Source organism: Paroedura picta, chromosome 14 (genome assembly GCF_049243985.1).
Source record: "Paroedura picta isolate Pp20150507F chromosome 14, Ppicta_v3.0, whole genome shotgun sequence".
Classification (NCBI taxonomy): domain Eukaryota; kingdom Metazoa; phylum Chordata; class Lepidosauria; order Squamata; family Gekkonidae; genus Paroedura; species Paroedura picta.
Window position 1 is genome coordinate 7,597,810 of NC_135382.1, and position 15,144 is coordinate 7,612,953.

At 50.0% G+C, this 15,144-nt stretch overlaps 1 long non-coding RNA gene across 2 annotated transcripts in view; it reads right to left on the reverse strand.

Moving 5' to 3' along the window:
• Positions 1–1,547: 1,547 nt before the first annotated feature.
• Positions 1,548–15,144, reverse strand: part of LOC143823801 (uncharacterized) — a 106,051-nt gene continuing 92,454 nt past the window's right edge. For both annotated transcript variants that reach the window (XR_013226584.1, XR_013226585.1), the window contains exons 4-6: positions 10,857–11,127; positions 9,639–9,696; positions 1,548–2,240 (exon numbers count right to left, since the gene is read on the reverse strand). This is a non-coding gene — a long non-coding RNA (uncharacterized LOC143823801). The remainder of the gene's footprint in view (positions 2,241–9,638; positions 9,697–10,856; positions 11,128–15,144) is intronic.

Consider the following 15,144-nt stretch of genomic DNA (forward strand, 5'->3'; position numbering starts at 1 on the left):
GGTTCCTACAGTGAAGAACATCTGGGCCTCCATCAAATCAACAGGCATCACAGAAGTATCACTCAACCTCTGAAGTGGTCTTCAGGTGTCTCAAGAAACTACAGGAACATTTTATTGTAAGTGTGGCCTTGTACACTTGTGTACTGGTGGAATGAGCTCCCAGAAGAGCTAAGGGCCCTGCCAGAGTTGTTACAATTCTGCAGGGCCTGTAAGATGGAACTCTTCTGCCAGACTTTTGGCTGAGGCCAGGCTGATAGAAGATCCTGCCCTCCTCAGGGAAGCCCCCCCCCAATAAACCATCATTTCTGGAGAGAAATTGTAGATTGGGAGAGGTTGGCGGGGAAGATTTGGCTGTGTCTGTATCCTTTGGGGTTCTGGCGGCTTCACTATTGTCAAATCCAAGTATGCTATTTCATGTTTTTAGGATTTTCTTGAGAGCCTCTTAATTTGGAGAAGCAGCAGTATACACGTCCATAATAAATATGGTGCGATCTCCACCCACCCACCCACCCACCAAAAGAAAAAGAGAATGCCTTGTTGACATGAGAGGAGGAAGGACATTAATGTTCAGACATGGAATTCATTAGGCTTTGGGCTCGAATTGTGCATCTCGGACATCGCCATAATTTAAGAAGGAAACAGGCAAATTGGAGAGAATTCAGGGGGAAGCTATAAATATGATAAACAGTTATGAAGGCATGTTATAAACTTTAAAGGGAACTGAAAGATTAAAGGAACTTCTGATCACTAAAATTTGCTCTTATCTTTTTATTACATCTGCTGAGACATTGGTTCAAAATCACGCTTTGGTTTCATCCCTTCTTGACTGCCGGAGTGCCTGCCTTTGGGTCATTTCCTTTCTGCCCTGGCCATGGTTCCCAGAGTCCATTTACAAATCTACCAGCTCAGAACCCACAGAGGACCTTGAATGGGTGACCCTACAGATGCCCAGTAGGAATTCAGTCTATCAACCCCCAACTATGGGGGAAAGAGGCCAAAAACTGAAAGTGACAACAAGGGGTCAAAGTTTTGAAGTCCTGTTGTTGTATTCACGGAGAAAAGTTTTGACAAAAGTCTGTTAACACCTCCTACAAGTCTGTCCATGAAGAAATGTTTCTGGACATAGCTGTTTGGGCTTTGAACACCCAGCGCAAGCACTCCCTATGCCACCCTTTTCACATACCTCCTACTTCCTTCAGTCATTAAGGTTTCAAGCAAGGCCCTTGTCAAAACTCTTAAATTCTTCTGGCTAAGGCCATTCTGCTTGATAATAAATGTATCTACGGAGGTAGCTTTCTAGGAGAGTTACTGAAGCTGGTAGAGCAAGTCCTGCACCTTCACACACGCAAGGAGATTGACTCTGAGGGCATAACCCACCGGCAGGCATTCCTGAACCTTGAGTGATGTGGAGGGCAGAGGGACATGATCACTGCAAATCAAAAATTCAACACGTTCAATGAGACAGCAGAGGTATAAATGTGATGTACTTCTGCAAACTGTTCCTTCTATGAACACGAAAACAACAGCTGTCAAACGTACAGGAAACTCACAACAAACTTCTTAATAAAGAGTTTTATTGATTAGCACTATACGCAAGAGACTGAGAAGTCAAATCTGACCAGAGGCCAGATTTGCCCCAGCTTATCAATACATTTCTCCCGCCCAAAACTTGACAGTTCCCAAGGGAGGGGGGCAGGAGAGAAAAGACATATGTGTAACATAAACAGGATTTCATTCTCACAACCTTGAAGAGGTGACAACACTCCCGTGAGCCCACAACAAGATAAGGTTAACATAACATCACTACTCATTTTTATAGCTGGCAAAACTACAAGGCCTGGAGCAAGCAGGCGCCAGGTCCAATAAAGTAATATAACTGACATGGAGGAACTCAGGCTAACTCAAGCTAATTTATGACAGAGATTCTACAATCCTGACATCCCTCCACACTAAAATTAACTTTCCCCACCTAGCCGGCATCTACAGGGCGGGGGCAGTCAGGGAAAGCACGATGGAAAGCCCGGAGAAGGCGGGGCGCCTTCACGTTCACAGCTTCAACCCACTCCTTGTCTCCTGAAGGGAAATCCTTCCAATCAACCAAATATTGGAGACGACCCTTGTGCACACGAGAGTTCAAAATCTGGTTGACTTCATAGTGGGTGTCTTTATCGATGTAAATCGGCACCGGTGTAGCTGGAGGGGGGTGCCACGCATCCGGGGCAGGGGCTCTCCGCAGCAGGCTGGAATGAAAAACCGGATGCACATTCCTGTAAGTTTTAGGCAAAGCTAGCTCCACAGTTACAGCATTAATCAGTTTCACAACCTTGAAAGGCCCCACATATTTGGGACCAAGTTTCTTTGATTTTTGTTGGCAACGTAAGTTCTTGGTGGACAAATAGGCCAAGTCTCCCACTTTCCATACGGGTGCCGGTGCCCTTTTCTTGTCTGCCTGGGTTTTATAAGCTTGTTTTGCGTCTTTGAGGCAAGCAACTATTATTGGCCACCCTGCACTAATTGTCTCAGCCCACTTATTGACATCGGGAGCCTCGGAAGAATTCAGCTCCCAGGTGGGCGCAGCCACTAAATCAGTCCCGTACACCACCTTAAAGGGGGACACACCCGTGGAGGAATGGGCCCCATTATTGTAGGCAAACTCAGCTAGTGGCAAAAGGGCGACCCAGTCATCCTGCTGGTGGTTGATAAAGCAGCGTAAATATTGTTCAAGGATTTGATTCACCCTTTCAGTCTGGCCATTTGACTCCGGGTGATAGCCCGAAGTGAGGGCTTGCTCCACCCCCAACAGTCTCAAGAGCTCCCGCCAGAACTTGGCAATGAACTGGGGGTCCCGATCCGTCAGCAGGCGCCCCGGGATCCCGTGCAGCCGTAGTATGTGGGTCACGAACAATGAAGCCAATTTGGCTGCTGAGGGCAAGCCAGCGCAAGGGATGAAATGGGCTTGCTTGGAAAAAGCGTCCACCACTACCCAAATGACGGTTTTCCCCTGGCTGGGAGGCAGGTCTGTGATAAAGTCCATTGTGACATCAGTCCACGGACGGGAGGGGGTGGGCTGGGGCTGCAACAATCCCTTTTTCTTCCCACCAGCTGGTTTAGAGATGATGCAAGTGGGGCACCCCTGCACGTATTTTTCCACATCCTTGCGCAGAGTTGGCCACCAGTAATGTCTCCGGATCAGGTGCAAGGTTTTCACAAACCCAAAATGTCCAGCGGTTTTCGCATCGTGACAAAGTTTTAAAACGTCCCCGCGCGCCGCTGCGGGGACAAAAAGCCGCTCGCCTTTGAAAAACAACCCCCCTTTCTCAGTTAGGTCTGGGCGGAGGGAGTGGAATTCAGAGTCCTGTAACACCTCCTTTTGGACCCAGCCCCCCGGAATGGACGTCCCAGGTTTTGTTTGGCTGCGCGTCACCGCGGCCATCCCCAGCTGGGCGGGGGTGAAAACTGTATCCACCAATGGGTCGCGCTTGCTGTTGTACTGGGGCAGGCGCGACAGGGCGTCCGCCAAAAAGTTCATTTTGCCCGGCAGATGCTTGAGGGAGAAGCTGAACCGAGAGAAAAACTCCGCCCACCGCATCTGTTTCGCTGAGAGCGAGCGGGGCTGCTTGAGCGCCTGGAGGTTTTTGTGGTCCGTCCATACTACGAAGGGGACTGCGGACCCTTCCAACCAATGCCTCCAGGTGGATAAAGCCAATTTCACTGCAGCCGCCTCTTTCTCCCAAATCGCCCAGTTTCTTTCAGCCCCGGAGAACTTTTTTGACAAATAGGCCAGTGGGTGTAACTTCCCATCCTCCCCCTCCTGTAGGATCACGGCCCCCATTGCCACATCCGAAGAATCTACTTGCACGGTGAATTGCTTAGTGGGGTCGGCATGGGCCAGCACCGGCTCAGAGGTAAACAGTAGTTTCAACCTCTCAAAAGCGTCCTGACACTGGGGGGTCCACTGGAGCGGCGCACCAGGGCGGCTCGCAGCCTTTCCCCCCTGTTTCGTCTTTAACAGGTCAGTGAGAGGCAATGCCACCTTGGCGAAACTGGGAATGAACGTTCTGTAAAAGTTTGCGAATCCTAAGAAACTTTGCAACTGCCTCCTTGTGCGAGGGGGTTCCCAAGCCAACAAATCCCGCACTTTGCCGGGGTCCATTTCAATCCCAGCTTGAGAAACTCGGAAACCCAGAAATTCTACCGCATCTCGGTGGAACTCACATTTTGAAAGTTTGGCAAACAATTGGTGCTCCCGCAGGCGGCGGAGCACTTCGCGGACCAGATCTGCATGACTCTCAACATTTTCAGAATACACCAAAATATCGTCAATGTACACCAACACCCCCTGATACAATAAATCGTGCATAATTTCATTGATCATATTCATGAACACGCCCGGAGCGCCGGCGAGGCCGAACGGCATTACGGTGTACTCAAATTGCCCCAGGGGGGTGTTGAAAGCAGTTAAATATTCGTGACCCTTTTTTATCCGGACCCGGTAATAGGCCTCCCTCAAGTCCAGTTTCGTGAAAATCCGCGCCCTCCCCAAGTGACCAAGCAAGTCTTTTATCAAAGGCAGCGGGTAGGCATTACAAGTAGAAACAGCATTCAGACCCCGGTAGTCCGTGCAGAGGCGCAAGGACCCGTCTTTCTTTTTCACGAAAAGGACCGGGGCCGCCAGGGGTGACGTAGCGGGCCTGATGAACCCCCTGGCAAGATTTTTGTCCAAGAACTCCCTGAGTTCAGCCATCTCTCTCGGGCTCATTGAATAGAGTTTGGCTTTCGGGAGGGATTCCCCTTTCTTTAATTCGATGGCACAGTCAGTCTTTCGGTGAGGGGGAAGCTGGTTGCACTCAGATTCCGCGAACACATCCGCAAAATCCCGGTACTCCGGAGAGAGAGCCCCAATCCCCACGGGCCCCAACGCTGCCACTACCTCCTTGCCCGGGAGAAGCTGCGGCCGGGCGTGTTGCTTGCAATCAGGGGAGGTGAACTCCACCGTCCCTTCTTTCCACTTTACCATGGGGTCATGCTCCCTCATCTAGTTGGGTGATCGGCAGAGGCTCACCCAGCGGCACCTTACCCACTCCCAGAGTCTCGGCAAGTGCGGGGCTTACTAGGGATTGGGTGCACCCCGAGTCCACGATGCACCGGACCCCCACCGTTTTGCCCGATTTGGGGTTGGAGAGGGTGGCAGGTAGGAGTAGCAAGGGAGAATCACTCACCGCGCTTTTGCCCCTATTGGCGGCCTGCTGGCGGGGCGCCTTTACAGCAGACCGTCTTCGTTTCCTGACTGCTCCTCTGCTTGATCCTCGCCATCCTGACCGCTGCCCTCCTCCGAGTCTTCCACTGCCGTCACAGCACCTATCGGCACCAGCAGAGACTTAGCACTTTTCCTCGGGGCGGCTTTCTTGGCAGGTTGGGCTTTCACTGGGGGACTGCTAGCAACTTTCGCCCCGCTCGCCGCTTTCGATGGGCATTGTGCAAGGAAGTGACCAGCTTGGCCACATCCCAAGCACAGTCCTTTTTCCATACGCCGAGTGCGTTCGGTCGGCTCCAACTTTGCTTTCGGCTTGACTTTCGCGGGGGTGGAGGTTTTTGCTCCAGCCTTTCCTGCAAGCTCCTGGACCATTGCGGCCCTCTCCAGACGATTCTCCATCTCCCCAGCCAGTTGGACCCATCCCTCGACCGTAAGCGGGTCATCTAAGAGGAGGCACTTGTTGAACAGGTCTGGCGAGAGACCCCCCACGAACGCGAGCACGCGTTGGGGCTCGGTCCAGTCCGGTACCGAGGAGGAGAGCTCCTTAAATTCTCTGGCGTACGCGACCACTGATAATTTTCCTTGCCTCAGAGCCCTGAGTTTCTTCTCCGCCGTCTCCCTCTCAAATGGTTCCACGTACATCTGGCGCGTGGAACGCAGGAAGTGGTTATAATTGCGTATGGCTCGTGGGTTGTAACGGTACAAGTCCAGGAACCATTTTGCAGCCTTGCCCTCCAAGGCTTCCCCCACAAACCGCACGCGTTCGGCGTCATCATGAAAAGTGAACCCCATGTCCATCATGTAGGCTTGGAGATGCACCAGGAACGTAGGAAAGGCTGCGGGGTCCCCCGAAAACTTAGCCTTGAATTTATAGGTGCTCCGCATTTCCACTCCCCGGAGGTGAGGCGGTAGGCGTCCCTGGCCCCAATCCACCGGCAACGGGATTCTCGCCCCACGGCCGATGCCTCGCCTCGCTCCTGCCGCCGCTCTCGCATCCGCTGCCGCCCTTGCTGCCTCCGCCGCTCGCGCGGCTGCCGCGGCCGCCGCCGCCGCCTCTCGCGCTGCCGCCGCCGCCGCAGCTTCGGCCCCTGCCACGTTCGCAGCCGCCGCCGCTGCTCCGTCATCTGCTCCCGCGCCGCCAGCTCCGGCTCCTTCCCCCGCTCCGCCGTCCTCGGCGTCTTCACGCTCCTCGTCCTCGTTCTCCCTCTGCGCTCTCGCCCGGGCCGCCGCCTCGGCCTCCGCAGCTGCTTGCATCGCGGCCGTCTCGCGTTCACGCAGGGCGAGCAGACCACCCGATCTCCGTCCACTGGTGTCGTGCGCGCCTCCACCGAGCACCTCCCGCAGCAGGCGTTGTGTTCGGCGTTGCTCCTCTGGATCCAACCGACCCGAGAGGTCCTGCAGCCAGTTGGTCACTCTGTCCAGCTTGTACTGCAGGTCCTGGGTGTCACCGACGGGCTCCAACCCATAGCTAGGCATTCCAAGATGCTCCGGCCACTGCTCGTCCCCAGTAGGTCGGTCATACTTCGACAATCGCCTGCGTTCGGTGACATGCCGTTCCAAAAAATCCTCGGGCCCAGGAGTTGCTCCTGTCACGGCCCTGAGCATGCCCGAGCTGTACGGTCCCACCCCGGCACCGTCGCCCTGGGAGAGGTCCCAATCCAGGCCCTCTCCTTGCTCTGTGAAAATATTTCCTTCGCCCTGCATGTTGGCAGGTGAAAGGAGTTGTGAGATTTGACTTAATGTCAAACGTACAGGAAACTCACAACAAACTTCTTAATAAAGAGTTTTATTGATTAGCACTATACGCAAGAGACTGAGAAGTCAAATCTGACCAGAGGCCAGATTTGCCCCAGCTTATCAATACATTTCTCCCGCCCAAAACTTGACAGTTCCCAAGGGAGGGGGGCAGGAGAGAAAAGACATATGTGTAACATAAACAGGATTTCATTCTCACAACCTTGAAGAGGTGACAACACTCCCGTGAGCCCACAACAAGATAAGGTTAACATAACATCACTACTCATTTTTATAGCTGGCAAAACTACAAGGCCTGGAGCAAGCAGGCGCCAGGTCCAATAAAGTAATATAACTGACATGGAGGAACTCAGGCTAACTCAAGCTAATTTATGACAGAGATTCTACAATCCTGACAACAGCTTTCTTACAGGAAGCGGGAACTGTGGGAGGAACAGCAGCAGAAACCTTCTGGGGGTAGAACAGGTAGTAAGTTAGCTCTACTCCTTTTCAGACTTCAGTTTTGGTACACCAACCATGTACAATGAGAGCACTACTATGAGCACATGTCTGCATAGACACACTCACCATTTTGTATGAATGGCCCAGCATGTATATTTTCCAAACACGTATTCCAAACACATATATTGACCGGAATCCTAGATTTTGGAGGGAAGGGATTTTCAAACATAGTTTATTCATGAAAATGTGTGACCCACTCACACAACAGGGCAGCCACAAATATACACACACAAGGCCCTTCTATGACTCATGGTTGGAGTGCTGAACCCAAATGACTTGAAAGGGCTGCTATGAATGTCCCTTCCAGCAGAGAGGGCACAGTCTACATCACATAATAGGGCAGGTTTGCCCTGGCTCTGGAGCTTTAATATGGAGAATGGCCAAAGGCATTGTGAGGACTGACAGCAGGGGGCACTATTGACAATGTTGTTGTTGTTAGGTGCGAAGTCGTGTCTGACCCATCGCAACCCCATGGACCAGGGGTAGTCAAACTGCGGCCCTCCAGATGTCCATGGACTACAATTCCCAGGAGCCCCCTGCCAGCAAACGCTGGCAGGGGGCTCCTGGGAATTGTAGTCCATGGACATCTGGAGGGCCGCAGTTTGACTACCCCTGCCATGGACAATGATCCTCCAGGTCTTCCTGTCCTCTACCATTCCCCGGAGTCCATTTAAGTTCGCACCGACTGCTTCAGTGACTCCATCCAGCCACCTTATTCTTTGTCGTTCCCTTCTTCTTTTGACAATACTGCCTCCTTGAGCAGCCCTTGCACTTGGCCCCCAGGACGTCATGGGCATCCCTTTGGTGGGACTTGGCCATGTTGGGTTGGGATGGGCTAGGCCTCTTAGCTTAGTCCCCAGGGCTTCCTACCGAGGGCTTCCTTTTTTGTCCACTCTCCCGTGATTCTTCCCCAGCTTACCTCCTGCCTGGTCTCCTCCTGCTGCCAGCTTCCCTTCTTCTGCTTCTCTCTTTCTGCCACTTCTTTGGGGGTCTTCTGCACTCCTCCTCTTCCTCCTCTCTCTAGCATCCAACCCTTGGCTTCTTCCATCTTGCTCCTTTATGCCCACTTCTATTCAAGCCTCCTCTTCCCATCTCCTTCCTCCCAAGCTTTTATTAACCCCATCCTCTTCTCCCATATCTTCACCCTCTCTCCAGGGCATGCAGAAGCTGCCCCTGTCGCTTCTCCTGGGCCCATCTACAAGAGGAGGGCTGCCTCCTTGCCCAGCATCTTCACAGCCCTGGGGCTGGCTGCATTGCCACAACCTGCCTTGTTGTTCTTTGGGAGGCTTTGCGGGGCCATGATGAGAGCTGCAGGGCACCGTCCTCACCTCCTGGGCATCTCTGTTGGCACTAAAACTGCTCATCTTCAAACTTGGTATATGCCATCAAATGCCAACAATGTCCCTCTGTTCTCTACATAGGGCAAACAGGTCAAACCCTCCGCCAAAGAATTAATGGACACAAATCTGACATCAAAAGCCACAAGACTGAAAAACCTATAGGAGAACACTTCAACCTTCCAGGACATTCTATAAGGGACTTAAAAGTAGCTGTTGTATTACAAAGAAACTTCAAGAACAGGCTAGAAAGGGAGATTGAAGAAGTGCAAGTTATTACAACACTCAATACTTTGACATACCCTGGACTCAACAAGGACAAAGGTTTTTTATCTCACTATGCATGCTAACCTTATGTAATATCAGAACCAATACATGCGTACTAAGAAAATAATAATTTATAATTTTTGTAAATTTGAATTGTATGCAGGGCTTGGTGAACATAATTTAACTGATGTGACCATGTATGATAAGAACAGATTTTTGAATTTGTTATGTGATTTTAATTTTTTTTGTAATTAAGATGTTACACTAAAGTTTTCTTTGCTAGTCTCCTTGAAATATACTACAAAATAGGTTTGTTAACTCAGTTCAATTAACAACTGGAGCACAGGTGCATGCTACAGCAAGCAAGACTCCTAGGGTTGTGTATTACTGGAAAAGATTCCTTTTGTGGAACAACTCACAACATAAGGCAATTGGAGGGTATTGCTTTCTGGTTTTTGGTGTCCCATCTTTTTGTATGTGTTTTTATGTATCTGCTCATAATTATCACATTGTATGTTTTATACCTCATCTGAAGAAGAATTCGAAACAGAGACCCACTCCAAAAACTTTCACAAGGTTTATCTGAATAAAAGAAAGAAGACATTTTACACAAGTTTCTCTGCATGAACTTTATTTTATGTTGATGTTTAGAGCCAACACAGGTTCTTGTTCTGGTTGAACCCAAAAGGTAGACACATATCATCTTAGGGTCCCAGGGTGTTACTACAAAGCTAGCCCATACATTCTGGCAAATCACAACTGTGTCTTTCAGTAGTTCTATTACCCAAAAGGTAGCCCATAATGGAAGGATGCCTCAGACCTTCACACACAGAAGCCTATGACTGGACTCTGAGCAGGTTGGCACACACAGAAACCAGCCTGTCAGAGACCGACTATGGAGTCAGTAGGGCCCCTTAGGAAACCTAGGAAGCCAGGCCATGACTCCATCTTGTTTGGGCTTCACTAGCTTTCTTATCTTGTCTAGAAAAGCCGGGCCAGAGTTCCATCTGGTTTGAGCTGGACAAGAACCTCATCTTCCATTTCCTGCTTGCTCAACTGACTGAGCTAAATGTGCACATTATGGAAATCGCTCCATCCCTGCCAAAGATCTTTAGACTATCTACAGGAAAGGTTTTTTCCCCCAGGAACTAACTGCAACTTCTGTTGTCTCTTTTGTCCAGTGAAATTTCTGCCTAGTAGCATCTCTTATACCTTAAATGTCTCACATTGCACTCCCCTCAGAGTACTTCTAGATTAAACCAGACAGGGCCACTAGCAACACATTACACCTAGCCAAAGTATTGTTCCACTTTATGAGCTTACTCCACACCTCCCACTCTAGTGACCTCATATGCCACCCACCCTATCAGATTCATCCATAACTCACAACCAATCATCAGTCATATACCTCCTATTTGGAAGTCACTGGGCTGGCTCAAGAATTTCAAATTTTATACACAGCCCCAACTTTGTGTGTGTTTTTGTTGTGCTGACCCCTCCACACCTGGCATCCTTTCCACCCCTGATGTTGTTATCTTTGCTGCTTGGACCCAAGACAGGCGCAGTATTTCCCTAATCTTTCCCCCCTGTAGAATGTATGTATTTGATTGCGTGTGTTTTGAATGTACCCCAATATCTTCCCCAAATAAATCCCTTGAGTGTAAGTTTAATTGTCAACTTCATTTAAGGTTTATCCCAGGGAATGGACCCCATAAAAATTGGTAGAAAAGATCTTGCATTACCCAGCCTCTTGATTTATTCATGATGCCCCACAATTCCCTTTGAGGGATCCAATTTGGGTTGTTCTTCTTCATGGTCTGCACCCACAGTATTGGGCCCAGTCAATTACAAGCTCAAAGGGGTTGTTGTGAGGTAGTAATATAGTGCCCCAGCAGACTGTTTCACAGCAAGGGTTTCCTTTTCCACTACTAATTAAATTTGCAGGTTACTTCAAATTGGGAGGAGTAGCAAACGCGTCAGAAGACAGAGATAGTTCAATGAGATCTGAAGATGCTGGAAATGTGGGCAAATGAGAAGAAGATACAATTAATAGAATCATAGAATCATAGAATCATAGAATCATAGAATCTTAGAATCTTAGAATCATAGAATCATAGAGTGCCAGTGAGAAGTGCAAAAAGGAGAAGTGCAGGGTTCAACATCTGGGTCACAAAAATGAGAAGCATGAATACTGGATGGGTAGCAGTGTGTATGAATGAGATCTTGGGGGTACTTCTGGACTGTAAGTTAAACATGAGCAGACAGTGTGATGTGGCAGTAAAGAAGGCAAATGCAGTCTTGGGCTGTATCAACGGAGGCATCGCATCAAAATCACAAGATGTCATAGTCCCACTGTATACCATATAATAGCCCCTGGTGTGTATGTGAGTGCATAACAGCCCCTAGCATCCTGTGTGCAGTTCTGGAGGCCTCACTACAAAAAGGACATGGACAATGGAGAGGGTGCAGAGGAGAGTGATCCATGCCTGGGGACCAAGCCCTATGATGAAAGGTTGAGGGGCCTGGAAATGTTTAGCCTGGAGAAGAGGAGGTTGAGAGGGGACATGATTGCTCTCTTGAAGTATCTGAGAGATTGTCACTTGGGGGAGGGCAGGGAAAGGTTTCAATCAGGCTGCATCCCCCTCCAACTTCTTCCATCTGGAAGAAGTGCCAGTTTGTGGTAAACCAGCTGGAGCTGGGGGGGGAGGGCAGAGGGCCTGGGACTGTGGGCCTGGGGGGGGGAGAAGGGAGAGGGTTCTTCCCAGTGCTCGCCCCTGCCCCGAGCATCCCCAGCCATGACCTCAGTGGTGCTGCCAAGGGAGGAGGGTGAGCCAGTCCCCACCAGTGATCCCGCTGCCCCAAGCAGCCCCATCTGTGGCCTTGCCAGGCCTCGGCATGGCTGCTTAGGATGGGGGAAGGGAGGAATTCCCTGCCAGTGCTCCCCCCACCCCAAAAAGGCCCACTGTGACCTGTCCAAGCCTCAGCTGGCCTGTCTGCAGTGGGGTGGGGGAAGCTAGCACCCGCTGTATTTTCCAGTACTTTTCCACTAGTGTGTGTGTATGTAAAATGCTCATTCAGCATGCTGAGTTGTTTGATTTGCAGTGTTGATGTCCCTCTCCTTCCACATCACTCAGGGTTTCCTAGAAGCCTGCTGGTGGCTTGTGCCCTCAGTGGAACTGGCTGTCCAAGGTGGTGGTGAGTTCCCCTTCATTGGCAGTCTTCAAGCAATGGCTGGACAGAGGATTATCTTGTGTACTTTAGGCCAATCCTGCCTTGAGCAGGATGATTCTACCCTTGAATGCTTTGACCCTGGAAATTCTAATGCTCCTGGACTTGAATCTTGTTTTTCTGCAGCCGACCAACATGGCTACTTAACTGAAACAATAATATCGTGCCTCTTAAATTAACAAAATCTGTTAACATTATGAGAACTGTATGTCTCAAATCTGTTCTTAACTGATCTACCCATTTGTATCATACATGCATTTTTGCATATTTGCATAATTTCCAGATTACGATAGGAGCAGAATTGCCTCTGCTGTTTCTGCAGCTCCTGAGAGCTTGTTCTGCAGCACTTTGAGTGGCTTCTGCTCATGGTTACTTACCCCTGTAGACTTCCTTTTTAAAGTAAAGACGGGAGTGTTGGTTCCACAGAAAATATCCCTCTGCCTGACATTGTTCACCTTATAATGACTTCTTCCACAAATATGTCATCCCTCAACAACTTTTTTGTCCTGGAAATCTTTGTCAAGACAGCTCTAAGTTTGCACTTGATGGTATCAACTACGGTGAAAGGAAAACCTGTTCAGCTAGAACTGCCAAGAGAAAGCTGATCTATTTGATCTGGGATTGAGGCGACCCTCTTCCTGTGTTTCAGCACGTTGGTTTTTTGTCCTTGTGTGGCTACCTTTATCTTTCATGCAGCTACCTGCAGGCTCGGCTGATGTGGGCTGGCCAAGATTTTTGGAATGGAGCTGTTGCTTTTCATGCCTTAGCTTCTAATTTCAGAACCAACTGCACTCTTCTCTTCCTGTCCAGAGCACTTTGGCATGGGGATAGCTCAAGGGTCCGGGGTGTTCCCAGCCAGAATTCCCCAGCTGCCTTCCCTGTACTTCAGGGGGGGGAAAAGATGACACCCCCCACTCCTCCCCCCACAGAAGATATGGGGAAGGAAGGAAGGAAGGAAGGAAGGAAGGAAGGAAGGAAGGAAGGAAGGAAGGAAGGAAGGAAGGAAGGAAGGAAGGAAGGAAGGAAGGAAGGAAGGAAGGAAGGAACCTTCTGAGACATGTGTCATTGCAGACTGTGGCGGGGAGCTGGGCAGGGGACTGAATGTGCAGGGTGGTGCCCCTTATCTCTCGTGCCCTGTGCGGGTGTGCAGGTGTGCCTGGTGGATGGGTTGGCCTCAGCTGCACAGGGAGCTTCCTGGTGGATTGTTGTTCTGTGCCTCTCTAAGCAATGAAGTTCTGTCCGGTTCATTTGTACAGGCCTAGCTGTGGTACTTGGAGATAAGAGTTTCTGGTACCAAAAGTTCCAAAACAGGGCACAGTGCTGCTCTGTCCTAACCAACTCTGGCAGTTGTCAAGGGCCTGGGTGTCATTTTGGACCCCGTCTTGGCTTTGAAAGTTGCATGTCAGACTCTCCACCTTCTTTGCAACTAGAAGAAGAAGAAGAAGAAGAAGAAAAAGAAAAAGAAAAAGAAGAAGAAGAAGAAGAAGAAGAAGAAGAAGAAGAAGAGTTGGTTCTTTTATGCCGCTTTTCTCTGCTCAAAGGAGGCTCATAGTGGCTTACAATTGCCTTGCCTTCCTCTCCCCACAACAGACACCCTGTGAGGGAGGTGAGGCTGAGAAAGCCCTGAGATTACTGAAGAAGAAGAGTTGGTTCTTATATGCCAATTTTCTCTACTAGAAGGAGTCTCAAAGTGGCTTCCATTCACCTTTCCTTTGCTCTCCCCACAACAGACACCCTGTGAGGGAGGTGAGACTGAGAGAGCCCTGAGATTACTTTACTGCTTGGTCAGAACAGCTCTATCAATGCTCGAGCCCAAGATCACCCAGCTGGCTGTATGTGGAGGAGCGGGGATTCAAACCCGGCTTGCCAGATTAGAAGCCGCTGCTCTTAACCATGACACCAAGCTGGCTCCAGGTTGAACTAGCCCCCTACCTGTCAATACCTGACCTAGCTACTACAATCCATGCCATGTTCAACTCCAAATAAGGCTATTGCAAACTCGCTCTGTGCAGGGCTGCCCTTGAAACTGTTCCAGAGACTCCAGTTGGTCCAAAATGCAACTGCAAAGGTCCTTCCTGTGCCCCATAGAAGGCCCCGTTGCAGCTGCAATAGCGCCAGACTGAAGAATGGATGAGATGCAAGGGGTCTGGGGCCACTATACCTGTGGAACCACCTCTCCGCATGTGTCCCCCAAGGAGCTTTCAGTCCTGCACACCAAAATCTTCTCCAAATCTCCACCCCAAAGGAGATTAAATTTGCCTCTTCCAAATGAGGTCAGTTCGCATGGCATGCAAAAGGGAGCTGATCCACCAGGCCTGCCGAAATGACATCTAGACATGCTGGAAATCAACAACTTTACTTCATCTAAAGGGTCTTATGAACCTCTAATGCCCTTTCTGATAAGATACTAAACACTGGGCAGTATAACAAACAGTGGCCAAATAGTGCGAGATGAAGACTCAGTGACTGCCAGGATCTCCAAAGACAGAGCTCATACAACCTTTCAATAGCTGAACAACTTATATAAGACGGCAGTGATTTATCATGGTTTATGATTTGCATAGTGCAAAATGCACACTATCAACAACTGTGATTCAGTTTTATTAAGGTCTTATTTCCTTGGATTACATCTGAGGCACCTTCAAGGCACCTTTACCTCTACTGTTTATATGCTCAACAGAGCAGTGGTTCTCACCCTGGGGGTCGGGACCCCTAAGGGGCAGGGCAGGGAGGGCAGCTTGGTGGCGGGGGCACTGCCACTGTTGCCGCTTCTCCTGCAGGGGCCTGCTGCACTCAGCCGCC